A 26956-nucleotide genomic window follows, 5' to 3' on the forward strand; every position below is an offset into this window, starting at 1 on the left:
GCTGCTGGCGAGTTCTAACTCCATTTATAAACAGTGTGCTTAACAGAAGAATACGTAGTTTGACTGCGAGGTCCGCCAGCCCTAGGCCCGAAAACGACTGTCACAGGTGTGGATTCAGTCATGGCTGCCATGAAACAGTGAGAAACAAGCAGCCACTTCAGTCTCCAAAGGGTAAACAGTTACTCTTGAGCACTCAGCTAACTGCCAGGCGTTGCTTTGTGGAGACGCCATTTCTTTCTGTTATTTGAACACAGAAAACAGTAACAAAACGTGTGTCCCCCAGCCAGAGTTTACAGCATGTCCTCTTTTTTTGGCAAATAAAGGAAGATAGAACTCGAGATTAGAGGCCTTCTCACAACTTTCAGTTATTCTGCCAATTCACAGTTTGGGAGGGAGATATTACTTGTGTCATACAGACACACAGGCTGCAATTATTTGATCCCACGAGGCTTACTTTCGAGTAAATACGCATAGGACCCAGATGTCTCTTTTCACAAAATTAAGATTGAGAAATCAGGAGAGAAGACTGCTGAGTGTGTTCTCAGCTTCTCTTGTAAAACACAGGGCTGAGTGTTGCGCTTCCAACCTGCACTATTGGCTCAGATATGTTATTGCCATAAAAATAGTAATTTGCCAAGTAACCGAGTCTGCAGGCTTATGTTTCTCATTTAAGACTCAGAACTGTGTGCTCTGTGTTGCTTTTAACTCCCAGCTGTCTGCTTCTTACCCTGGAAAAATGTGGATAAAATTTTCTAGTTCTAAATATGCACCCACCCACCTACCCAATGTTCTCCTTCTAACAATGCAGTTGTCCACACCTTTCTATTCAGAAGCAATTTTGACTGAGCTCAGTGGGACCAACTCCCAGGTAAACAAGTACAGGGTTCTAGTCCCATTCCATTTTTTAAAATTTGTATACCACCTTTCTATGGAACTGCAATCACTGTGGTTTTGCAGCCTCAGTGTTTTTTAAGACCGGTATCAAAATACCCAGAGACAACAATAAACGTGCTGTTAATTCTGGCTTCCGAGGGACAACTGGTGAGCAGATTTCTGTCGCCAACAAACCCCAGCCAGTGTAAGGAAATGTATTTAATTTATTTATGAGAAGACTTCTACCCTGCCTTTCTCCCATAAAAAGAGACCCAAGGCAGCCTAACAGAATCAAAATTAAAGGAAGTCAATAAAAATCAATGCAGAATTAACGAAAACATAGAAATACTACAGATATACATAACCCCATCCACCATAAAGGCATAATTTACCAGCAGCCAGACTATCCAGTCCCCAAAGAACAGCACCTTTATGGTGGTTAACTAAAAGTGGCCGGATCTGAAAACAGTGCAGGTCACATGTACAAAATGGGAGTTGCCTGTCTTTCAGAATACCCAGTATAAAGTCTATGCATGTCCTCACAGCTGCTTCACACAGCGGTCACGTTTGTCACTGCTTCTCTGCTGTCACATCAATATTCTCTAAAACAGCATCATAAAATGCAACAGGCAGGTGCATGTGAACATGCACTGGACACTCAGACTCCCTGCTATGTGTTTAAGACCACCACTCACATTTTATGCATTTGCTGTGGGTAACACAAATGTAGCTGAAAAACAACAATGCTGCTATGTGAAGTATGAAGTTGAGTGTCAGTATGGGCTGGATGAGGATACGATACAATAAGGAATAATGAACGAGACGCCCATGGGTAAATTAACATGGAAAACAATTGTCTTCCATATGGACAGTCAAGAACCAGAGTCATGAGGCTGAAATGAGGGCAAAATCCAGGTGAGGCAGCTGGCAGCTCATGGTAAGCCGAATATTAATTTAACTTGGAGCCTGTAGAGAAGGGTTAAAGAATAAAGTCAAAACAAACCAGCAAAAAAAAATATATCTATAGTCTTGCCAGAATACTTCTAATTGAGGATGAATTCCAAACCTAGGTCTGTTACAGATCACTAACTTTTTCTTGTGCTAGCTACCTCCAAAAAGCAACTTTAGCTTGGTGCTTGCACTGGGAGCCGGATGAAGAGTTTGCTCATCACAAAGCTTTAAGAAATCCGGATCGTTTGAAGCCGTCCTTACTGCACCATCTGAATGTGCCCTTTCAGTTCAGAACTGTTGCTCTGAGCCAGACTTTTATAGTAAGCAGGCTCGTTGACCTCTGTCTCACCACAGGCTTCCTCTTAAAAGTCATATTTCTGTTTATGAGCTTTTCTAAGGACTGTTAAAAGCCTACGGTGGCTCACAAAGCAATATGGTCTGCAGTTTTCATTTGAGACTTTGCTTAAGGATGCTCTTCAGAATCGCTTTCATCTCAGCAGGGTGGGAAACATCATGGGGCAGGCAACCAGGAGCAGCCTTTTCATTGTGTTGCAGGCCATTCGAGTGTAATATTTAAATAGTATATAGCTCAAAGAAAAGCAAAATGCTGATGACAGATTTACTTATTTTTAGATTATTAAAAAGATTGGTTCTATTTGCACCATGCTGGTACTTTAATTATTTGATTTCTGGGCTGTGCAAAATCCACCCTCTCAAACAAGGTTTCCCAAACTGGGGTTGTAGCCTTTTTAATCCATGGGTAGGAATAATTGTTGCACCCGAGCAGAGACAAAAGGAGTCAAACAACACCAAGGGGTTAATCCAGAGAAAGAGCGTTTTATTCTGCCATCCGGGGGGGGGGGGCAGAAGGCACCTGTGTGATTCAGTTCACAAAAGTCAGGCTGCACCGAAAACATTTTACAAGCAGGTTTTATCCTTTTTTCAAACCTCTTTTTTCCTCTCCCCCTTCACAGATTCTTACATAGAAATGTTGCTTTTCGTTCTCTGGCTCTGTTCCCGGAAGTATGTTGCAAATCAGTGTACCAGGACAAGGTTATCTGGGATCTGGGAAGCGAAAAGCTTTACTGTTCTCAGCTATGGGTTTGTTACAGCATTTTTGTTACAGAGGACTGCTTGGCTCGTGCTTTTTGTCTTAGAGGAAATGCAGTTTTTTTAAAATGCGTACGCCGAGGCCTGGCTGGGGGGGGGGGGGAATTCACAAACAGGTTTTTTTAGGGCTTTCTGGGGTAACCCTAACTGTATCCCTTCAGGGTCTCCAGCTGTTTTTTGGACTACAACTCCCATCATCCCTAGTTAGCAGGAGTAGTGTCCAGGGAAGATGGGAATTGTAGTCCAAAAACAGTTGGAGACCCAGGTTTGGGAAACCCTCCTCTAGAACAATGTCTGTCAAACAGTGGGACAGGACTCACCAGTGGGCCCACTTTCAGGCAAGCCTTAGTGCAACAGCCTGCTCTTTCCCTCTTCACTTGCTTAACCCCTTGCCTGCCGTCGCCATAAGCCTTTCAGCTGAGCCAGCAACTTCTTGCATGTTGAGTAAAGATGGCCAGGAGACAGAAGGGCTTTGGGGATGAGGAGGGAGGAAGCTTCCTCTGAGGGGAAAGGGCCCAAGAAGGCGTGAAGGAAATTAGAAATGGAATAAGAAGCTAAAATAATATCAACAGGTAAAATTTTGATATTTATTAGAAACAAGCAAGCAAAGTGGGAAGAAAGAGGAGGGGGATAAGAGAGGTAAGCTGTTAAAGGAAGAAGAAACAGATGCAAAAGGGCCAAGGAGGAAAGAAATTAGTGGGGGTTCAGGACAGGGGTGGGGGAGAAAGAGAGAGCGAGAAAGGCACAAATTGAGTGTGAAAGGCAAATGGGAGAAGAAATTACAGGAAACGGATAAAAATACTTTGGGATGCACACCAGGGTGGGAAGGAGAAAATATAAAAGAACAAGCCTTCTGTATGTTGAGGCTCAACCCTCTGGGCCAGCAAATTCTGCCTAAAATGGGGGTGGGGCAGCAGTCACAAAACCTCCGGAGCTAATGTTTGTAATTATAGCTTGAGAAAAGCTAGGAAAGTGATGTGGCAAAGAATCTGGCAATTTCCAAGGAAGGTTAGATAAAAACTGATATCAGTAATTGCCAGCTGATTATGCCAAGCTCTGCCCCCAGTCTCCAATGGGCCATGGGGGTAATGAGTTTGAAAACCCCTGGTCCAGATGATACAGCCCAAGGAATTCTTGTGCATGGAAATCCAAATGGCACCTCTATGGCACTAAAATGAACGACTTGCTCTCTTTGAACCTCATCCTACCTGTTATGTACTGATGTTCTCACCCTGGGCCAGCAGGGGGATACTGTAGATAGTTTTCACTCAGGTCCACATATGCAAATAAGGGATCGAAGGTGACGTTCAGTGATTGGATAGTTACAGAAAGTTGTTACAGTTGTGTTGTGGTGGAGCTCCATATAAGCAGGCTGGCTGAACCCTTCAGTTCAGTTCTGTTCTGGCATGTGAATAAACTAGAGCTGTTGAAGAATTGCTGTGTCGTCTGATATGTTCACCCACTACCTAACAGTAAGGTCACCTCAAACAATATCCCAGGGACTCCCCACTCCCCTCCAAAAACCATCTTTATTTCATAACAAAACAATACCAAAAAAAAAAAAAGTACCCAGTCAGCTACCTTCCCCTGTAATACACAGGCTGCACTCTTTTTCTAATCTCATTTCAGAATTCTAAAACTGTGTCCTGGCATCAGAATCCTGAACTGTTGCTTGTGAACTTTTAAAGCTAAACATAAATAGTGCAACAAGGCTGGACAAGTTTTTAAATCATCTGGCTTGACCATTATTGGGTGCGCTCACTCAGCCCACCTGGTTACATGAAACGAAGTGGGAGAATATGTGTGATTCATACTCCCTCTTGCTATGTCTTATTCAAAGCCTGGAGGTGCACTTTCAGGGGAAGAAGTCTGCATGCTTTACACAAGATGCAAAAACACTCAAACCTCTGCTCACTTGACATCTGCAGTTGTCCTATGCCAGATGGCGGTGGCATTTCCAAATACAGTTAAAGGAGCAAAACTACTCAAGAGCTCAAAGGCTTCTGTTGTGGAGAATGGAAAGCACTTTCGTTGTGAAGAAGCATCGTTGGGGAAGTTGTTCTTCAGTAACTTTACTTCTGCTCAACCACATTTCTAAATTCCATCTTTAAAATCTGCTTTAGGAATCCCCCCTCACTGCACCAATAAAAGCCAATAGGTGTATTACATTCAGAACATAATTTCATCATCGGCATACGCTCAAATGATTGCTCTGAAGTGGTACAGCCAATTATGGATTATTGCTTCTTTACTGTCTGATTCTTACTCTTTACATCATGGGAACATGAGCCAGAGGAATCCTGCCAGACGTTGCATCAGACAAGATTCTTAACCTCAGACTGAAAGTCCAAACAAAACAAAGCATATTTTAGTATTGTACTTAAGCTTCCTACATTCTTTCTTGGAAGAGGAAACAGCCCATTGATGCAAACAAATAATACAGAGTAAGAAGATGTTGTAGGACAAGGAAGATGGACACAAATATATATTTAATCGGACTAGCTCCAATTTGGCGAGGGCTGGGAACCTGTAGCCCTGCAGATGTTGGATTCCAATTCCCACCAGCTCCTGAGAGCATGCCCAATTGGCAGGGACAATAGGAGCTGCAGTCCAGCAACATCTGGAGAGCTGCAGGTTCTTCATTTCTGAATCAGGTCAATTAGGGTTGCCATATTTCATTAATCAAAAATATTTTGATTTTTTTTTTAATTAGTGGATACCCTATGGGACCTGAACCATGTGTACTTTCCCCTTTTGCAACTTTTTTTCCTTTAACTTAGCTTACAGGGTTGCTGGGTGAAACAAATGAGAGTCATGGACCTGTGCAACATCTCTATTTTCCCCATGTTAATCAGACAGCACATTTTTTAAAAAATCAATACATGGTGAATTAATAAGCATTTTGAAAACTCATGGAAGGAAAGCACCTCTTCAGGACACACACAGGAAGACATGCTTCTTAAAGGATGGTGCCTGCCTCCTGTAACTTGTGGAGCATCCTCTAAAAACAAGGGTTTTGTTGTTGTTTCACATATCAGCCACTCCATCATGTGACACAGTTGCTGGGAAACAAAGACAAGCATTTGGGCTGTGCTTGACTTCCTCTACTGCCTGTGTGCTTGAACTGATGGGGGTTTTATGATGGCAGCATGATTAGAAATAGAGAATGAATTACTTCATTGCACTTAGTCATGGGTTTCCACCTCAGAATAAAAGATGCCGTGATCACCTCTTACGATCTCTTCCTACCATCACTTCTTGCCTCTCTTTTGATATGGCATAGTCCTCACATAGGGGAATGTACTACTTGAATGGCACAAGGGGAGCTGTTTGCACGAAACACTGGCAAACTTACGTTAGTGGGCTTGCTAGTTTTTAAATGGCCCTCTAACATTTCGTTAAACAGAGGTGGCAGTTGTACTGCACAAATAGTAATTTGGGAGAAGAGGAATAACAGTACCGGCCTACAGAGTCATGGAGTCATTTGGCATATTCTGTTTCAGAGTTGTTCGGAGTGCAGCAGATTTACGTGGCACGGCTTCAGCAAAGGCTATGCCATGCAACTATTACAGCAGCGCTAGTGGCGATGCTCAGAACAGGTGGTCACGTTGCTTGGGCGCCTGCGGTGACAGAAGGCCTTTCAGTTTGAGGACACTGCTGCTGCTCCTTTTCTTTTTTGAAAGGAGGAGAAAGGGCTGAAGAAAGTCTGAATGAGGCATAGCTGCTACTGTTGACAAAGCTAAACTACAAATACCTTCTAAGGAACCATCAGCTTCTCTTGCTTGCTCTCTTCCTGGTCCTGGGGTCCACACCCTCCCCAACCTGATCACGAATCCAGGTGTGCTAACATAGCAAACAGGGGAAGGGAGCGTTGACAACAGGACCAAGCAGGGAACAGGCTGGAGAAGCGGATGCTGGCTTATCTTTTGCTGCGCAGGAGGAGTTAAAGGTTACTTGTTTTTGATTTTGTCATCTTTCTTGTTGGTAACAGTATGGTCCTACTTATTTGCTTCAAGATTTCAGAGGTTCAAGCACTGCCTCAAAAACCTGCCCCACCTATTTGACCAGAGGCAAGAAATATGTTTGTACAGTGGTACCTCAGGTTAAGTATTTAATTCGTTCCGGAGGTCCGTACTTAACCTGAAACTGTTCTTAACCTGAAGCACCACTTTAGCGAATGGGGCCTCCCGCTGCCGCCACGCTGCCGGAGCCCGATTTTTGTTCTCATCCTGAAGCAAAGTTCTTAACCTGAAGCACTATTTCTGGGTTAGTGGAGTCTTTAACCTGAAGCGTATGTAACCTGAAGCATATGTAACCTGAGGTACTACTGTACTCATTTCCATGAGAAACAAAACATCTCTCAAACCACTTTCAGCTCTCATAAAACTACTGTCTGCCTTAAAGTCTTTCTTTCTGATGGCAACAGCTGCCATGGACTATTGTGGCTATTACCATTTTTCAGGGCAGTAGAGATTCCGTATTCTTAACAGCACACTCTTTTCAAGACATGCATAAAATGGGAATTTGCTGTTTTTAGAAGGCTCGTGCTACCCTCTTCCTTTACTGAAGTCAGTAGATCTTCTCTTCTCGAATGAATTTAACGGGCCACCCACTACTAAATGTCACAAAGAGGAAATAACGTTTACACTACAGTGAACAAAACTTAAATTCAAGGGTTTTCTACCCTTGTAACTCTCCTTGGCAGGGGAACAAGGGAGGTGGAGAGGCTGCTGCGTATGGCAAACTACCTGCTATTTGTTATACAAACATATAATCAAATACCCAATTTGCCAAAATAAAACCAAAAAACCCACACACTTGTTTTCCCTGAAGTCATCTTCCCCCATTTAGGCCCAAAATACATGGTTTGGTTTTGTTTTGTTAAAAAAGCATGCTTAAACTGGCTACTGAAGAAAGAGGTGCTGTTTACACCTCACTTAAGATTGAGTTTTGCTAACATGAGATTTCCTTTGGTTAACAAGCACCCATATGTCCAAGCTGCTCAGACACTGCTAGGGGTTTTTTTGTGGGAAGGGTGGAGGGGATTATATGTACAAATATATGCAGCTATATGTATAAAAGAGCCATGTTGTACTATATTTCTGTTAACACAATTTCATAAGAATATTCCTATACAGTGGTGCCTCGCAAGACGAAATTAATCCGTTCCGCGAGTCTCTTCATCTTGCGGTTTTTTCGTCTTGTGAAGCACGGCTATTAGCGGCTTAGCGGCTATTAACGGCTTAGCGGCTATTAATGGCTTAGTGGCTTTAAGAAAAAGGAAACAAACTCGCAAGAACTCGCAAGACGTTTCGTCTTGCAAAGCAAACCCATAGGGAAATTCGTCTTGCGGAACAACTCAAAAAACGGAAAACTCTTTCGTCTTGTGCGTTTTTCGTCTTGCGAGGCATTCGTCTTGCAAGGTACTACTGTACTGTATATCTATTTTATAGTTATAAACACAGCTGTAAGTATGTTCTGGATAATTTAGGAAACTTGGAATGAAACTGTGTATGCATATAATATACAAAAATTGTTCACGTCTTTAGCAAAATTTAGGGAAATCCTTATTTCTTGTCTAGGCGAAGGGTCGAAACAGGAATTAAAGAAATCCATGTGAATTTCTTGAATTTTCAAAAAATTCCATCTCTACCGCAATCCAATATATCACACACACACACATTCTTTATTAAGGTCCAAAGACCCACAAGAAACAGTTTCAAAGCAAGATACAGCAGAAATACAGGTTAAAGATTATAAGGCAGTCACTAAGTTTTATCTGGAGCATGTTGGTTTCTAGATCTTATTACCTCTGAGACAAACTTAGACACGGCCAGGGTATTATCCTTTGACTTATCTTCAAGAAGATACTTGAGATAGAAGGTTTCAGATTTCGCCAGTAAGTTTACCAATAAGGGTTTGATTAATTTATCCCCGGCTTGTTTATACTGGCAACGGTGTAGTAAGATATGCTTCATACAGTCCACAGCCTGAGAACGTAAACAGAGCCTATACTAATAGGGTATGCTGGCCAGTCTGCCATTTAGTACTTCAGATGAAAATACATTTAATCTGGCTTTGGTAAACAGTCAACGATAGTTAGGTACTGAAAGATTCATAAGATATGAAGGTAACTGAAAATCATGTCCATATTGAATTCCAGATGCAAACGGTCCACAAGTTACATAAGATCGAGATCGAAGGTCGCTGTATGAAATGTCCTATAACCTCTGCCTCAGGGATTTAAGGGCAGTATCATAACCCAGATGATATAAAAAGGATGGTGAAAGTCCAATCAAGGAGGCTTTTTGGGCCATAGTTTTTGACCAGGAGCTGATAGACTCCTTGTTGGTTAAATGTACAAGTAATCCCTTCCCCAGGCCAAATCTTTAGCCAATATTTCAAGGCAGCCCATCACGCTTTGGTGTAAAGCCGACATTCAACTTGTTTGCAGAAATAGAATTGAATTAGGAACACAATTTGTAACCTGAAGTAGAGACCGAAGGAATTTTGCCTGGAACCCATCTAACTTAGGAAATAGACCATTTGAAGCATAAAGGAGTTGGGGAAACGATTTTGCATATATTACAGAAGTTTGATTTCAAAGGGACAGAGGAAATGTTTGTACAGTTGTACCTCGGCTCCCAAACGCCTTGGGAGTCGAATGTTCTGGCTCCCGAACAATCGAAAACCGGAAGTGAGTGTTCCAGTTTTCGAACGTTCTTTTGGAAGCTGAACATCTGACAGGGCTTCCGTGGCTTCTGATTGGCTGCAGGGTTGCCAATCAGAAGCTGAACTTTGGAAGTCGAATGTTTCAGAAGTTGAACGGACTTCAGAACAAATTCTGTTAGACTTCAGAGGTACAACTATATTATGATGAACATTGAGAAATACCGTATTTACTCGTCTAATGTGTCATCAAATCTAATGTGCACCTCAATTTTCAGAACCTTGGAACCAAAAAAGGTATTTGCTGACGAATGTAAACCTTAATTTTCGCAATGTAATTTGGCCCAAAAAGGTGTGCATTAGATTTGAGTAAATACAGTACAATGCATTTGTTAAAAGCAAAGCTACATGTTAATGTTTTGTGCAATACAGTGGTACCTCAGGTTGAGAACTTTGCCCCAGGATGAGAACGGAAATCGTGCAGCAGGAGGCCCCATTGGCTAAAGTGGTACCTCAGGTTACGAACAGACCTCCGGAACGAATTAAGTTCATAAAACGAGGTACCACTGTATAAACATATTTTAATCTTGATAAAATGTTTACCTATGTGTATGATTTTTATTGATGAACATGCATGTGTGAACCATACCTTGATCTAAAACAATGAAAGATCAGGGATGAAGTTGTTGGTAACATTAACGGCTCAAGAGACAGTAGTGATTGTCTCTGGAATTGCCATCCTCTGCTCACTTTTTATGGAGAATCCAGATAATGTCACTGAAGTCCAGTGTTTTCTGCACTGACAGCCTGTTCCCCACCACTCTGACCTGATTTTTGATTATTTTCCCCCAAATAAAATGTATTAATAACATCAGCTGGTCTTATTGGACCACTTTTTAGCAGGCTCCTTGTATCTTTTATTTAAACAATTCCTGTTTGAAGGTTGAGCCTTTTTTCAGCTTCCCGTTGACTACAGCTAAATTAGTGATTAATGTCCTTTAAAATAAGATTTCCACTCAAACACTGGGCTGTATAAAAGGAGGGTGACAGTACTAAGCCCAGGTGGGTCGAGGAACTGCTCTGACTTTTGCCCTCTATGATTGCATGGGCCTCATCCCTTGGGGCAGAAGCTATTTTCACCTGAAATCTAGTAGCATGCATCACTTGGACAGAAGCATTCACTATATTAGGCTACAAGATCCTATCCTAGAGCTTTAACATGGCAAGAATCACTTTGGGCAGTTCATACACTGGGGCACAAGAATAAGTGACAGTGCTGGCCTTAGGCTAAGTAGTAATCTACCACTTAGTTGAAACAGGCCAGGACTCTGCTTCGCTTTTCAGATGAAAGAGGTGCCAAAGAAAGTATTTCAAGACATCATGTGATGAAGGAAGGAAATCAGGAAGGCTGGTTTCAGCATCTTGTGTTCATCTGGGTAAAGGAGTTGATTCTTCCTAAACAGACTGTTTCCGCGGCGCAATGGCAGGAAGCCTAGGAATCTGCTCCAGGAGAACCAGAAGATGCCGGAAAATCAGGAATCACAGGAATAAATATGGAAATGGCCAACCGGGACTCCGTTCATTTGACTCACACTTCGTGATGCTAATGCCAGAGACCCCTCACAGCTCTTTAATGAGTAAAAGAGACTTGCCAAAGCCACTCCCTTCCCCTCAAAACTGAAGCACTATTTGGATCGCATTGTGTGTGAATGTGTCAAGCTCACCCATAGTTCAAAGTCACCAATAAGCCAAGGATGTGAACATGGAAGTACGGTAGTTCTATCTATGGGCCACCTCCGAAAGCAGCAACATGCAATATCACCATAACCTTGGGGATACTGTGGATAATATTCTTCGAACCGCTAACCCCCGTAGATCTATTAGCAGATTTGGAGTTTATGTTTTTGGTATGGACTATTAAATACTAAGTGACCCCATAGGGATTGGCTGTCTTCCTTCGGTGCCGTTGGCTGCTCAAAGCTGAACAGCAAGTTTCCATACTATTCAGTTCATCACATCAGACTGGAATCCTCCACCTTCCTATTAACTGAATACCTTTGCCGCATATTTAATGATCTACTATTTTTATGCCATTCTGGATTTAGGAAGTGCCCCTTTACCCAAAAACATACATTTGGAGCTTTCACTCTAGTAGAGAACAGAAGGTGCTAGGGAGCAGGGGGGAAGCAGAACAAACAGAGAACATTAAGCTCTGGCTCCCTTGCAGGATTTGGCTCACCCTTTCCGGACAATGAATGCACAGGGGAGGAAGGGGTGGCGTCACAGAGCCAAGCTCTCCCCACACCTGCCAATCTATATGCATTATTTGTAACAGGGCCCCCTGTGGAGGCTTTTTTCCTTTGCAAACCCTATCCAGCTCTCTACACAGGTTCGGTTGTGGGGAGAGTGATATCATAGTGGAAAACTGTTCCTGACTGATACTGTTGTCTGTGCATAGGCTGTCTTCTGACATCCGTTGTATGTCTCTAGGCCTGGCGACTTCTCAGTAGTGGCGCCTGCCCTGTGGAACACCCTCCCACCAAATGTCAAGGAAATAAACCACTATCTGACTTTTAGAAGACATTTGAAGGCAGCCTTGTTTAGGGAAGTTTTTAATGTTTGAAGTTTTATTCTGTTTTTAGTCCTCTGTTGGGAGCCGCCCAGAGTGGCTGGGGAAACCCAGTCAGATGGGCGGGATATAAATACAGTGGATGCTCAGGTTGTGAACGTGATCCGTGCAGGATGCACGTTCGCAACCCGCAGCGGCGCGTCTGTGCACGCACGGTTGTGATTTGGCGCATCTGTGCATGCGCAAAGCACGAATTAGCGCTTCTGCGCATGCGTGACTGCTGAAACCCGGAAGTAACCCGTTCTGGTACTTCCAGGTTTCGGTGGTCCGCAACCCGAAAAAACGCAACCTGAAGCACCTGTAACTCGAGGTATGACTGTAATAAAGTTGTTATTGTTGTTGTTAATATTATTATTATTATTATTTGTTGGCACAATGCTACTCTCCCACTTCACAGACACACCGCCAGGCAACACACCTTCCTTGAATCACCTGTAAAGGCTTTTCCCAATTCCTGAGGCAGCCCTCTCTCTTTCAGACGTTACAATGAATGCGTGTAGATTTGGGACACAGCCTGTTGCTGCAGTGCTGCTCCCCCAGTACTGAATGAGCACACCCAGTATCTGAAAATGACTCCATTTGCAGGGTTTTAGGGTTTTTAAATGCAGTAAACGGATGTCCCTCTTGCTCACAGTAGATATACAAATACGGGTAATATTTGCGCTGCTTAAAGAAACATTCACTTAACAGTGTTACAAGCGAAGCGTCTACTACAAGAAGCTATTTCTTCACTTGGATTCTTAGAACTGCGTCAATTCCCAACAGAGCAGTTTCAGTTAACTTCTCTGCCTCCCGGTGCATAAAGCAGCCTATTGAAAAGCATAAATGATCAGGAGCTCAGAGCAAGACTGGTACTTGGTTTCGAAAACCCTGCTTAGATTATCTTCGCAGCGATGGGTATTGAAAAGAGCCCTGCATCCATTTATGCATTTTAAAAGTCTCTGCTAGCTGATGTTCACTTAACTATTCTGATGGAATGTGCGATTGTGTGACGGCTGCTCTTTCGGTTTCCTGAGCTTACGGCTTCCATTAATCAGTTTCCACCCAGACAGCAAAGCTTTCCATGTCGTGTCCAGGGTCTGTAACTGCCAAGATGTGAACATGTCAATATATTTGAGGTACTGGGGTGGAGGGGTGAAATAAAATATGCAAATCCCTTTACATAGCTTCAAACATGCTTTCAGTACCATTTCTTTTTGAACTCTCGGTTTCTGAATGCAGAAACTTTACCAAAGCCTCTGAGAAGACCATAAGGTTAAACTAGACATGACAGCAACAGAATTGTGTGTTTAAACCTGGATATGTCACAACCACATAAAATCCAGGGGAGCTTAGTAGTCTGGGCTGTCTGAAAACCAGAAAGCATTTCAAAGATATATATTTTTTTGCAAAATCTCAAAAAAAGGAGAGTTTTAGAGCTATTTTTTAGGAAATTGGCTGTCATGTTTATGAGGGTCAAATACCAGCTACGTCTGGGAAATTCAAGACATGCGGCAACCCTAAGCAAATGTCTTCCAAAAAAATCAAGTACAGTATTGTGATGCGAAATCCTTTTCTTTCCATTCTTCCCAAGCTATGCTCTCTTTGACATCAGTGTATGGTATAATTGCATCTTCCACGCAATTATCTGGCATGATTTCAACCTTATGCAATTGAAAGCCGGTCGGTCAAAATCCCACAAATTAACTGTGTGCAAGGTGGAGATCTTAGAATCTACTTTTGCGCCAGGCTTTCCTGGCATGGAAACAGCTTTTCAACTCCCTGCCTTACTTACCAGGCTTTGGGATGGTCTCGCGAGATCTGGCAGGGCCACCTGAGTTCCCACAATATCTTGTGAGAACTCAGCCAGCCCCACGAGGTCATATGAGACCATCCCAGAGCCTGGTAAGCAAGCTCTCTGCCTTACCTGGAAGGTAAGGATGATTGTGCAGGGCAATTCCAGGGGGGTGGTATGTATCTTTGCCTATATGTGCCATTCCAGAAATATAACCCCCATGCAAGACGTAGTAGTAGTAGAAAAGCAACTGTGATATGGAACTATGTAAGCCTCGCATGGTCAATTCACATTTCTGGCGTATCTGCATGCAGCTTTTACAGATGTTGATTTTTATATGTGACTATGCTTCAGAAAGTATCATGTATCAGTGCAGCCGTGTTTTTTCCCCAGTTAGATGTCAAGCTGAGGTCATATACACACATGTGCATTTGAAATCTTGTGACATTTGAAATATCTTCCTCAAGGCAAAGGGGTCCTCAGTGTGTTGGCCAAATTCCAACATGAGTAATGAAGAATTTATCTACCAAAATGCTTCGTATGGCTGGAGCAAGGCATGACATTCTTTCACATAAAGTTGAAAAAACTCCTGTTTGCTACAAGGCCTCCCTTTAAAAGGCACAGCCTGGTAGCTGACAGGGCACCAAGACTCCATTAGCCTACCCTTTGTCCAAAGTCTCCTTGAACCATATATCTGATTCTGCAGTGTAGATGAGAACTAATGTGCCCGGTTTGAGTTAAAGGAGTGTGCAATGCTGAAAAACAGGGTTTTGGGGGGTTGCCGGGTGGGGAGTAACAGTTTAGCAGAGGTGCTAACAAGTTCCTGCAGAGAGAACTCTGAAGATTGCACTGATACGGCCTTGAATCTAGCACTGCTTGTCTGTGTGCTTGCTTCTGTGCCCCAATAAATATATGTTTATAAATAGATCGTGACAAAAATATATTTATTCCTTTCTCTCTGCCATGCAAAGACTGTTGGGAACAGGGAAGTAGTGCGTGGAAACAATATAATTACTGTCCACCGCTAAATAATTATCAACACCTATTCCAGAAAAGTTGACACATCAAAAACAGTGCAGGTACTCTGAAAATAAAGCCAACAGCTAAGTCAGCTGCGAAAATTTAATGAGGGAACAAGTGGAAAAGATGCACTATAGAATCTCATACCGAAGTCATACACTAACAAATTCTGATGTTTCAGTCCAAAAAGAGCAGGTGTGAGGTATTTGAGAGAATAAGTTCTGCTCCTGCAGCATATAGAACAAGTGGATAAGCATAACAACTTCATGCTCAAGGATGTTTCCAATCACAGTTGAAAGAGATGAAGTTGAATGAGACAGTAAAGCAACTTAGGTACACCCTGGTCTATCCAGGGATGTAGCTACTCAATGAGTAGAGCTCCTACACAGCTCCTAGAACGCTTGTAGTTGGAGAGCAGCTGTAGCTGCTGACCGTGAAATCGGGTGACATGAAAACTACTGTGGTGAGAAAATGGACATGTGGAGCCATAATTGCTGTGTTAAATGCTTCTACAAGTCTCCACGTTTTGCCAGATTTGAGATTCTGACATTCTGAAAAATGGAAGTGGTTATTATTATTATTTTTAAAAGAATCACGTGAGGAACATAACATGATCCAGTCCCTTGAAGAGAATCAATCACTTGAAGGAAGCAGATGTTCACCGCTGGTAAACAGAGCCAGGAAAAGATATTTCAAATAATTAGGTGCCTGAATAAAAATTCTAGGCACCTAGACGACCAGGTGCCTGAGATTTTTTCCAGCCGAACTTCCGTATTTCTATATTTGAACTTAAAATAAAAAGTAGGAACTAGGTGCAGCAGTAGAAAGTTTACCTTAAATTAAATCTATTTTTAAAAGCTTCCTCTTATCAGTCTCCCTCTGCAATAATCTTTATTAGAGAATGTAATGCCTAACATGCTCTCTCTCTCTCTATCTCAGTTACCTTCTTTAGTGCTGGATCAAAACTCCTCATTTACATGCTTGCTGTCTGGGTAAGGGAGGCAGAATTAAAAGTAATAAATGGCCTATTGTTAGCTGAAACAGAGAGGGTCTCTGTGCACCTTTTAACACTTCCCTCTTCCGATAAGCTGCTCCCAGCTGACGCTCAGCTTTCTGACACAGCTAATGTTCACTGAGATTTGAGATGTTTGGTTGGAAGGCAAGTGAAATGCAGCATATTTTCTCCCAAGAAGAAGTTGGTCGGTGTAACCAATGCACTAATGCAGACTGAGACTTCTTTACATGACTCAAAATTCATCGGGCTGGGGCAGGAAGATGTATAACTTAACATAACACAGCTACCCATTCCTTTCCATCACAGAGGACAAGGGGAGAACTTAAGATGATGCTGTTTCGCGGGGGCAGCCTTGGTTTTTGCATAGCATTATCAGTCCTGCTCTTAAAATATACAAAGAGGAGCAAGATGGCATGGACTGGCTAGATGCAGAGGAGTGGTGGAAGGTACCAGCTGGAAAACCCCCAAGGGAAGAAGACTCAGAGCCAGAGAGAGAAGATGGAGCACACTGGGAGGAGGTTTCAGAAGCTGAAGAGGTAACAGGGTTTAGTGAGCAGGAAGTCTCTGTGGCAGAGAGCAGCCCAGCGGCAGAAGCGGAGGCAGGAGAGGAGGGGAACCAAGAGGCAGAGCTGAGTAAGGCAGATGAGGAAGCCAAGTGGTTGCCCTCTCATGCTGCAACCAGCTCCCCTTGCCCCTGGTTTCCCAGAACCAGAAGAGGTATGAAAAGGGTGGAGCACAGACAGGCACAGAGACAGTGCCTCAGCTTGCTTGGGAAGGACCCTGGGGAGGAGATTTAAGGAGCTGTGGTAAGGTGGGGAACGTCAGTCCTCTCAACTGCCTCAGAGAAGTGAGTTCTACTGGCAAGAGTTGCTGTGCTCTCTAGGCATGGCCTCTGGAGCTGTCTTGTTTCTCTGAATAATGAGTTAACCTCACTGAAGCCGTGTGAGTTATTGCTGACCTGCTCCTGGCACCCACAGCTGTCACAACTAATGCCAGTGGTGAATAATGCCAGTAGCCTAGCATGGTCTTCTCTCGTCTTGAGTGTGCCTAGACTGGAAGCTTACACTTGGTGCCATTTCCCAGTACTCTGGGCTCAGAACTTTTCATTTGCAAGACAATTATAGCCCATTGAGACTAATTTCCTCTTTCTTGCAGCTGTGTGCTCTCACCATCCCACCTAATGAGGATAATTATAAATTAGCATATCTTGCCTTCTCTGTGGGGAATACATGTGCCTGGAATACTTTCTTCTGGAGGGATAAGAAAATGAAGAGTGTAGAGTTGATTTTTTTAAAATAAAGCAAGGTTTAAAAGAGGGAGGATGAGTCAGCCAACCAGCTGCTAAGGATGACTGCAAACATTAGCCCATTTATCTGTGCCTGTATCTAGGGGCCACCCTACAAGAAAGGAAGTACCTTTCATTACACAGGTGACTAAGGAAACTCTATGGAAGCATGAAGTCACATTTTCCCAAAATGACTCAGAGTTCAGCAAAATAACTCTGTGAAGTGAGAAAAACCATGGTCGTAGAATTATTTAATTGATTCACACTCCTTTTCTCCACCATCCACCTCTTTTTTATGTCTGAAAGCAGAGAAAGATGAAAACACAGTGGAAAATAATACACAGCTATGACTGCTCCGCTCCAACAAACTGTTCTTGCTCCCTGGAATTTGCCCGCGATGACAGGCTCCATGCAGCTTGTGTATTAATTAGCTGCAAGTAATAGGATCAGACCTGGTATCAAACAGGGAGAGGAGACTTTCCACTTGGGGAGAAGCCAAATTTGCCCCACATTTAAACAGGGGGTGACCTGGCTTAGCCTCTGGATAGAGAGGGATGATCTCCTGCCTATCAAATGCACTTCTCTATACTGAACATGAATGCTGTCCTTTCTCAGCCACTCACAGTATGGCAGACAGCACTACTGGGGGGGGGTGTAGCTTATGTGATGTTGTCTAGAGTGCCGCTGCAGCAGCAAGGACAGCACAGTGCCATTCAATCCGGCCCAACCTCGCCCAAAGACAGCTGGGGAGGCAGTGAACTAGAGGCAAAGTGTAACTGCGCATAGCAGTCCAGATGCAGCCTTTCAAAACAGGCATAATTTTGGCAAGGAGGGCACAAAATAGAGGAACGTAGAAAGCTGCATTAGCAGATTTTTGGTTCAGCATTGTCTGCACCGATGTGCAGTAGCTCTCAGGATTTCAGAGAGGGGTCTCACCCAGCCCTAGCTGGGAATTGAACCTGGAACCTTCTGCATGCAAGGCAGAACCTGGAACCTTCTGCATGCAAGGCAGAAGGTTCCACCACTGAGCTGCAGACAGACCAGGAAGCATAAGCATCTGGGGAAGGCTCCCACCACCTTTTCCCTCCCTATAGAATGAGCATGATGTGAGCCTCCAGGCTACAGCCCTTCCTGCAGACAGAGAGACCAGGAAGCATCAGCATCTGGGTCAGGATTTCCCCCCATTTCCTCTGACGTGATCTATTCACTCCCCAGACACTGCAGCTGTCCTTGGAGACAGTGGCATTCACAAATATATATATATATATATATATATATACACCGTATTTTTTGCTCTATAAGACTCACTTTTTCCCTCCTAAAAAGTAAGGGGAAACGTGTGTGCGTCTTATGAAGCGAATGCAGGCTGCGCAGCTATCCCAGAAGCCAGAACAGCAAGATGGATTGCTGCTTTCACTGCGCAGCAATCCCTCTTGCTGTTCTGGCTTCTGAGATTCAGAATTTCCCCCCCCCCTTCTTTTCCTCCTCCAAAAACTAGGTGCGTCTTGTGCGTCTTATAGAGCGAAAAATACGGTATATATAAAATATAAATATATATAAATATAAAGGTTGGGAAGCCCTACATTAAATAATTCACTATTCATTAGAAGAACTTTGAGAAAGCCACAAAAAGTAAAAACAACCAAGACAGTAGACGTCTAATTAATAGAGCGACAGGCTGGGCTATTTATATCATTGTTGGCTGCATATGATCAATTACCTGCAGTGGGGCTACAGGCAAGGAATAAGATGAAGGGCATGGTTTGCCTGTCTAGGCACAAAGGAAACTGCTGCTCCAGCCTGAGGGGACTGTCAAGGTTGCCTTGGGCATGGAGCATGTGGTGTGTGAAACTAGCACAGGCTGAGTTCCAGTACAGACACTTCTCTTTGCAGAAAGAAAGAGAAACCTAGACAGCCTCTTCCAAGTTCTCAATTATCATTGTCCTGCCCTGCCCAAATATGTGGCCCTGGTCTCATATGTCCTTAGCTGCTGCCCAACCTTACCTAGTATTCTTTTGGTGACAAAAGCATACCCATGCAAAAGCATTGCTAACCAAACCAGTACAGCTCCGTCCCTAAAGAAGTATCTTTCATGATGACAGCCAAGGCAGCAAACTACAGGGTGAGTTAAAACAGGCCCAGTGGAACATGTGTACTCTGTATCCACGGAGCCTCTTTGAAAGGACTCACCCTGTACATACCCAATGAGAGTGTGTGTATCAGCAGCTAAAGTGGTTTCAAATGCTCAGAATGCTCCTTTTGCTTAAACCAAGAGGGCTAACTTTACAAACCATTATCACATTAGGGATGCAATGAAATGGAAGTTATGCTGGGCTATGATCCCATGCACAGCTACCTGGGAGTAAACCACATTACAGATGGTGGAATACAGTAAGCAACTATTGCAGTTTCACCACATGAAAATGCTCGCTGCTTCAAAATGTTTGTGGGGTTTTTTTTTAGGATATCCATATAGCAAAGTTATACGACAACTTTAGACAAACAGTATTTTTGTATGGCAGTCAATGAACATGAAAGCAGAAAGCATGGCGTCATCACGAAGCCATAAGACATTTCACGTTATCAGCCCTTGAAGCCACCACAGGTTGTGTTGACAGCACTGTCTCTAGCAGCAGCACCCTATCCCCAAATTCAACAAAGATCCAATGGTAGACTGGGCACTGTTCTCTGGCTTGCCATCCGTGCTGATACCAAACTGAAGGATGCTCAGAATGCTTGCTTGCCTGGAGACAGAACTCACTCTGCATGGGGAAACTGAGGAAGCAGATGTCAAAAAGGCAGAGGGAGGGGGGAGGGGTGACCCCCCACCCCCAATTGGCATTCAGCCCTGAATAGTTCTTCATCACATCCTGTGACTGTGACTAAAGGAAGCAAAATTGTGCAAAATAAGCAAATGTGTGCACAAAATAAGCAAATTAATGTATTATTGCAGGATTCAGTTTCTCTTGACATAGAACTGGGCTGCCTAGGTACAAAATTTGGATTTTCCAACACATGCACTCCAAACTGCTGCAATCAGGGGTTCAGAGCAGCATCAGAAAATGCTCATGTGAACTGACCAAAAAGGGAGATCTAACACATTATGTCAGGAACACCCGCTTATGAATCATTACCAGTAGGACCCTATGCACATCTGGTTAGAGTAGGCTGCGGAGTCCAGCCTAAGGCTGCAATCATATGCACACCTACCTGGAAGAAAGCCCCACTGTGATTAGTGGGACTTATTCCTAAGCAAACATGCATACAATTGGGCTGCATCAGAAAACTGGTGAGAAAACATCAAACTAGACGTACGGTCATAAAAGGAAAAATGTACTGTTGGCTGCATAGCAATTCTCTGCTTATGTGATATTTAGTTGTAATCTGTTTGCTTTATAGTCTCATACCACTGCACATATATTTCTGGCTTTTATTCTTTTATACTGAACTGTGTAGGAATTTTCTAAGGTACTGCAAATGTATTAGACGCCCAGTCAATGGTGGGAGTGGTGAAATATGCAGCATGGCCTAACTTGCCTTTCTGATACAGGAATTTTCAAATGTGTAGATAAAGGGTATTCTGGGGCTATTACAAAAACCCTTAACTCTGCATTTAGAAAGCCCTTTCCCTGTTGCTATTCCTAGGGGCATGGGGCATTTGGCAGAGTGGTCTTTCTCATCCGAAAAGCACTACATGTCCCAAAACAGTCTGTTACTTTCTTCTCTTAACTTTCTGACAGAACCACCTACTGTTCATGCTAATGATGTTCATGTTCAGTGGTGGTGAGATGTGCATGCTTGCAGACACCCGAGATGTCATAAAGACTAGAAAGATGTTCACCAAGCGATGAGTATGTTTGAAATATGTAGCCTATCTCAACTTCCCACTTCCAGTTTTTCAAACATGCAAACAGAGAGAGATGGCTGGTCCGAGGGTTGGAAATTCCACAAGGGTCCTTAACTAGGCACTGAGAGAAGGTTCTTCTTACTGCTGTTCCTGGGTGAATGCAGCATCTGTTAGGTTTTGGCTCTGGTGAAAGGTCTGCAATTTCCCAAAGCCAGTCTATTACCTTTTCATCCTACTCATCTTTCAGTCAGGATCTAACTCAGCCCACAGCAGTGACGCAGTTCATGCCTGGAACCTTGCTTTCATTCTTGTGTATATTATTCGTATTTTTTATATGTTTAGAGAAAGCTGTAATTACACAATTTAAAGCCCTTTTGTCCATTTTTCTCTGCCAAGAAGCCAATGCAGCTTTTGTTTGTTTTTCCTTTGTGCATCTGTAATCATTCTGCAAGCCCAATGGAGTACAGCAATGAAGAGGATGCAAGCAGGCTGACAGTGCAATCCTATGTGCGTTCACTCAGAAGAAACTTCCAGAGTTTTCAATGGGGTTCAGTTCCAAGGAAGAGCGCATAGGACTGCGGCCTCAATCCAAACTCAACATAACTGACTTTTAAGTAGATGTGCACAGGATTTTACTGTTAATGTTACAAGCCCATTTCAACTGAAATCTCTGGTGGACTTGGCAGGGTGGCATTAAGGATCAACTAGACCACACAGAGGCACAGAAAGAAAATATAATTAAAAAGCAAAAAAGAAGAGAGAGATTAGTGTTTCCTTGCCTAAATTAAGCTCTTCTTTCCTGCAACAGCTGTCTGAAGGAAAAGTCATCATAACCCTGAAGGGACAGTAAAGGAGAGGCTTAATGCCAAAGCTTCTTAAAATGAAAACGAACTACTGCTTGCCTCAAAACGATCCTCGCAAATAAAATTTTGAAAAAAAACCACATGCATAAATAATGTGGACATTCTATGCCTCCCTCTTCAACCCACTTCTACTAGAATGAGTCTGGAAACAGAAGATGTTCCCTTTCACAAAAACCAAAACAAAATCGCCTTGGGAAGAAAGCTACTCATATGTGGACTCCTGGTGAATCATCTGTGTACTTGGACTTGGGATAATATCTACAAGTGATGAGTAGGGAGACAGAAAGAGGCAGCAAGTAGATTTGAATCCTGATTGTGCAATGGCTGCCTAGAGCCAAGAGTACGTTACCCTAAATCAGCTGGGATGCAGGTAGCGTCACTCAGTAGGGCTGATATCCTACCCCAATGCAATACATATAATGCAACATCCTTTCCTTGAAAAAGCAGTGACCTCACATTCTATTCTTGTGCCACCACTTTCCCACAAAGAACCCTTGTAAGCGTAGTACTCCAGGACTGCCGCTAATCAGAAAGAGGGAGAGGTGAAACAGTAATCTCTTCACCCGTGCTACACATTCAGAAATTGAAAGAATTGGGAAGAAAAAGCCACACAGATATCCTACAACTGTAAAATCGATAACTCTGCTCTGACATTTTCTTTTCGCTATCTCTCTGAAGTTCAAGGAAGGTCATCTTCAGGGTCGTGCTTGTTTATTTTCCTCAGAGACCATCTCTTTAACTTCCTTGTCAAAACCCACTGGAGGTGGAAGACTCCTTTCTTATTTTTCTCTCACAGCCCACTGGAGAACACCACCACATCATTACACACCTCTGCTCAGAATGGCTCATCTGACAAAAAAACATTGTACCTAATGTTGAGGGGAGGCATTTCCCCCCTACAAAAACTCTCACAAGAGTAATTCTACATGCATGGAGTAGTCCAAGCTCAATGAGGGTTTTCCCCACTGCGAATGGTGCAGTGTGTTTTTTCTTAATCATTTTGACCCAACTTTAAACTCTGCTTTTTGCCAGCTTTACTCCTCTATTCACACTAATACCTAGCTAGCAATGATTTTCTCTTCTCCTTCCCACCACTTGTTTTGGTTTTACAATCCCCTGCCACATCCCCCCCCCCCGCAAAAAAACACACTGTAACATTCATACAATTAAATTTCATTCAGAACCTTTTTTAAAAAAACACAGATACGTTTAAAAAAAGAACTTGAGATACAGCTTGGCAGGAGGGGAGAATGACTCTGTGACTTGCCACAAGGACTAACTGGTCAGCGTTACAGAGCAGACTGAAGAGGCAGGAGAGTGTGGCTTTGGGCCTATCACAAAGGCCAGCCAATCAGCGCTCTGCATAATTGGGCTTCTCCTGGAAAAAGAAGTGGTTGCTTCCAGCTTGATTCTCTGAGGAAGGTTATCTGTTTAAAAGAGAGAGAGAGAGAGAGAGAGAGAACGAGAACGAGAACTAAGTGCATTTTCCCTGTGGGCTCATCACTCATGCTATGTATACCTAAATGGCACCCTTAGAGATTACACAGCAGACCTCAGGCTGGAGGTGGTGTTAAGTGAAAAACATGATGTCTTACATGCCATGGTCTGCAGACCACCAGGAATGGCTGGGAAACTTATTGCTAAGCCGTGAGTTCGCCCAAGAGCAGGAGGCTTTGGCCTTAGAATTCCTGCCGTTAAAGACAACAGAGGTGCATCTGGCTGCTGCTCCTCTGCTTCCTCCTACAGCAAAATACAATGTTGGCTTGCTCTGTTCACACTCTTCCCTGCTGTGCCTTTAGGGCATGTTCAAAACCACAAACCTACATCTGCGTCTCAACAAACTGTTTTTCCAGGTTGGGATATTCTGGTTTCAAACACTGTGTTGCCTTTTTTTTTTTTTTTTTGGAGATTATTTTTATAAAACAAATTCCTTCTCTCCCTATACTGTAAAATATGTGCCCACAGATTGCTACTTGACTGTTATGGGAAAGGGGGGGGGGAGAGTGAAACATGCCCCTTTTGACTTGATTTTTTTCCCACCCTCCCTTACAACCGAGAGCCCAGAGAAGCCACTGAATGGGACGCCTGTTCCTTCAAGCTAATTTGGAATCTGCGTTTGCTTCTGTTTTACCACCTTAAAGCAGCTAGTGTGCTCAGTTTCCCCACCACCGCCCTAAGGCAGCTCTTGGGAGGCAAGGAAGTGCTAAGAAAGAATTCCTTCATGTAAATCAATCCATTGTCATATTCCTGGTGAACGCTGAATATCCCAGCATCTGGGGGTGAACATTTCCAGGAAACCTTGCTCCATTTCCAGTCCAAGCATCAAGTCGGGTTTGTAAAAGTTACCAGGAAAAATAATTGTTTTTTCAACATCCACTTTGGGAACCATAAATCTCCCCAATTAGTAGGTGGGAAAGGCACTGAGCACTAATACCATGAGGGAGCAAGGGCTTACCCAATCGTTTCCCTGCCCGCCGCCCCCCCCCCCCCCCAGGACTCTAAGGTAGGATGAAACACTGCAGTTTACATATACACAACACCCTATTCTCCGGTTTGAATGAGAGATTTATGTGGATAATGCTTCTGAATACTAACAGGAATTATCCACAGAAGTCCTCACATGCTCTCTCTGAAGAATATACCCATGTGTCTGTCTCTCCATCCCAGAATTTGGCTGCAGCGATCAACTGTGTCAACAGAAGTCACAGCTTCCAATCACAGTGGCTGAGATCCAAGCTGGAAGAGAAATACCATGGATGAAATTTACGTGAACCTGCCTCTGCCAGCCCTGAAGCAGAAGCCTCCCAGGAACATTCAGATCCAGAATGATGCCCAGGCTCATTTTTTTCACCACTGAGTGATTTTGTGGAGGATGAAAGGAGAACTTTCCACACCTAAAGGTAGAAAGTTGGCCTGAAGGATGAGGTAATTGCAAGATATTTCTGAGCAAGTCCCCTTTTCCAGGGTCTGGCACATTCTGGACAGTAGCTAATTGTCTAGGTGACAACATCATGTCCCTTTTCAAAAACAAAAACACAAAGTCGCCTTTGAATTTCACTTGCAGATTAATATATACATGGAGCAGCCATCCAAATTATTTTCTTTCTTTTTTTACCGGAGAATAGGTACTTGTTATTACTAGTATCATTTCTAAATGGTAGAGCTTTTCACTGTTGTCTTCACAATAATCCTGGTAAGCAGGAGCAGCTCAGACACAAGGCTTTCTTCAAATCTTTCCAATGTAGGATACTCTTACATCAAAATCCAGTAACCTATGCAATGCGTCATGGAAGCTCTTTTAAATATTTCTATGTACACCGCTGCTATCCCTCAAAAATAAATAAATCACAAATTAAAACCACATAGTCAAGAAAAGCCTGGTGTAGCCTGTTGTTGAGGCCACAGCCTGCCAGCTAAGGAATAAATCAATAAACAGGCAGTTAAACAGATGAGAACAACATGGGTTATTATTATTTTTTTGAAAGAGAAGCAGAGGAGATGTGTAGGACCGGATATCAGTGTAAAATCAGAACGGCATTTGTCATGATTCTAAAGGCAGGATATAGTTACAAATTCTCTCAGTCTTCCTCCCTCAGGACAGAAGCCGATCACTAATGGCATGTCCTCCTGGAGGCTTCTGGGTAGTGTGAGAAGCAGCACCTCCAAAATAAGAAGTGTGATTTTGCATACTCACATTACTCCTCCTTGTGTGCAGATTGCTTTGCAACTAGCTCATAACACCCTGAATCCAAAGAGTGGAAAGGCAGGCTGAGCAAAAGGTATTAGAGTTTTGTAGCAATCAGGTATGCCTTTAAAAACTGAAGTCCTGATTGAGATCAGGGTGAAAATATATGAACTGAGACCACAGTGCGAATGTAGGTGTATGATTGAAGCACTTTCCTTTGAAGCGTTAATATCATAATTGGAAGAAAATTAGTACATGAGCTGGCAACGTGAATTACAGTCTTTCTCTAATGTGACAAGAAAAGAGTTTGTAACTCGCTTAATTTACAAATCTACATATGTTCCTTTGTGAAGGAGCAGGGTCGGGGAGAGCTGTTAACTGCATGTGCTGCTGCTATCTTCCTTCCTTTCATTTCATGTGCTGTCTCCTCTTCTTTCATTTCTTGTGGAAAGCTAGAACCTCTTTAAAGAGGAGCTAACCATCTGGCAATTGATTTGGGCAAATGTTCTCCCCAACATCCCTCATCCAAACTTCCTAACTTCTCACCTTGCCCTCTACTTCTTCAGTGCCATTGTCTTTTGCATTTTGAAAATTGGTTAAAGGTAAAGGGACCCCTAACCATTAGGTCCAGTTGTCGCCGACTCTGGGGTTGTGGCGCTCATCTCGTTTTATTGGCTGAGGAAGCCGGCGTACAGCTTCCAGGTCATGTAGCCAGAATGACTAAGCCGCTTCTGGCGAACCAGAGCAGCACACAGAAACGCCATTTACCTTCCCGCCGGAGCGGTACCTATTTATCTACTTGCACTTTGACGTGCTTTCGAACTGCTAGGTTGGTTAGGCGCAGACAAATCCCACCACTGCACCTTGCAAATTTCTAATGCTAATTTCTATCCGGAGGGCAAATATTAAGTCACCACTGAGCTTGATCAATCATAGCTATGTAGGAATTCCATAGGAACATCTCAGAGCACTTCACCCCCTTCTTTTTTGCTCTCAAATGATGGCATTTAAGTGCAGAGATGACAAGCTTTCCTTGAGCAAATGCATTGGGCATTTTTTGTTTCAAGTGGCCCTCAATCCAGGGAAGTGGATTCTCATGCATACAAGAAAGGTATGTGCAAAAATGTGGGCCAAGACTAGTGCCAAGGCAGTGAGGAGGAAACTGGGCTGAAATTACAAGAAATGCAAGAAGAGGAGCTAGTACAGGCACACCCTAACCATCCTTTGTTCCCATC

The 26956-nt window shown here is 43.2% G+C and overlaps 1 protein-coding gene and 1 long non-coding RNA gene across 4 annotated transcripts in view; one reads left to right on the forward strand and one right to left on the reverse strand.

Moving 5' to 3' along the window:
- CHST3 (carbohydrate sulfotransferase 3) overlaps positions 1 to 26956 on the reverse strand; it is a 41091-nt gene that overhangs the window by 10351 nt on the left and 3784 nt on the right. Inside the window, exon 1 of one of the 3 annotated variants that reach the window (XM_081861882.1) lies at positions 4143 to 4265. The exons of the other annotated variants lie outside the window; for them this stretch is intronic. The gene's annotated coding sequence lies outside the window, so the exon portion shown is untranslated. Of the gene's footprint in view, positions 1 to 4142; positions 4266 to 26956 lie in introns of those variants that run through there. 3 annotated transcript variants of the gene reach the window in all.
- On the forward strand, positions 302 to 25124 carry LOC309341986. Its single transcript, XR_014156635.1, has 2 exons — positions 302 to 1810; positions 24704 to 25124. It is a non-coding gene; the product is annotated as an uncharacterized lncRNA (long non-coding RNA).

This window comes from Podarcis erhardii, assembly GCF_964252035.2.
Source record: "Podarcis erhardii genome assembly, chromosome: 5".
Taxonomy (NCBI): Eukaryota; Metazoa; Chordata; class Lepidosauria; order Squamata; family Lacertidae; genus Podarcis; species Podarcis erhardii.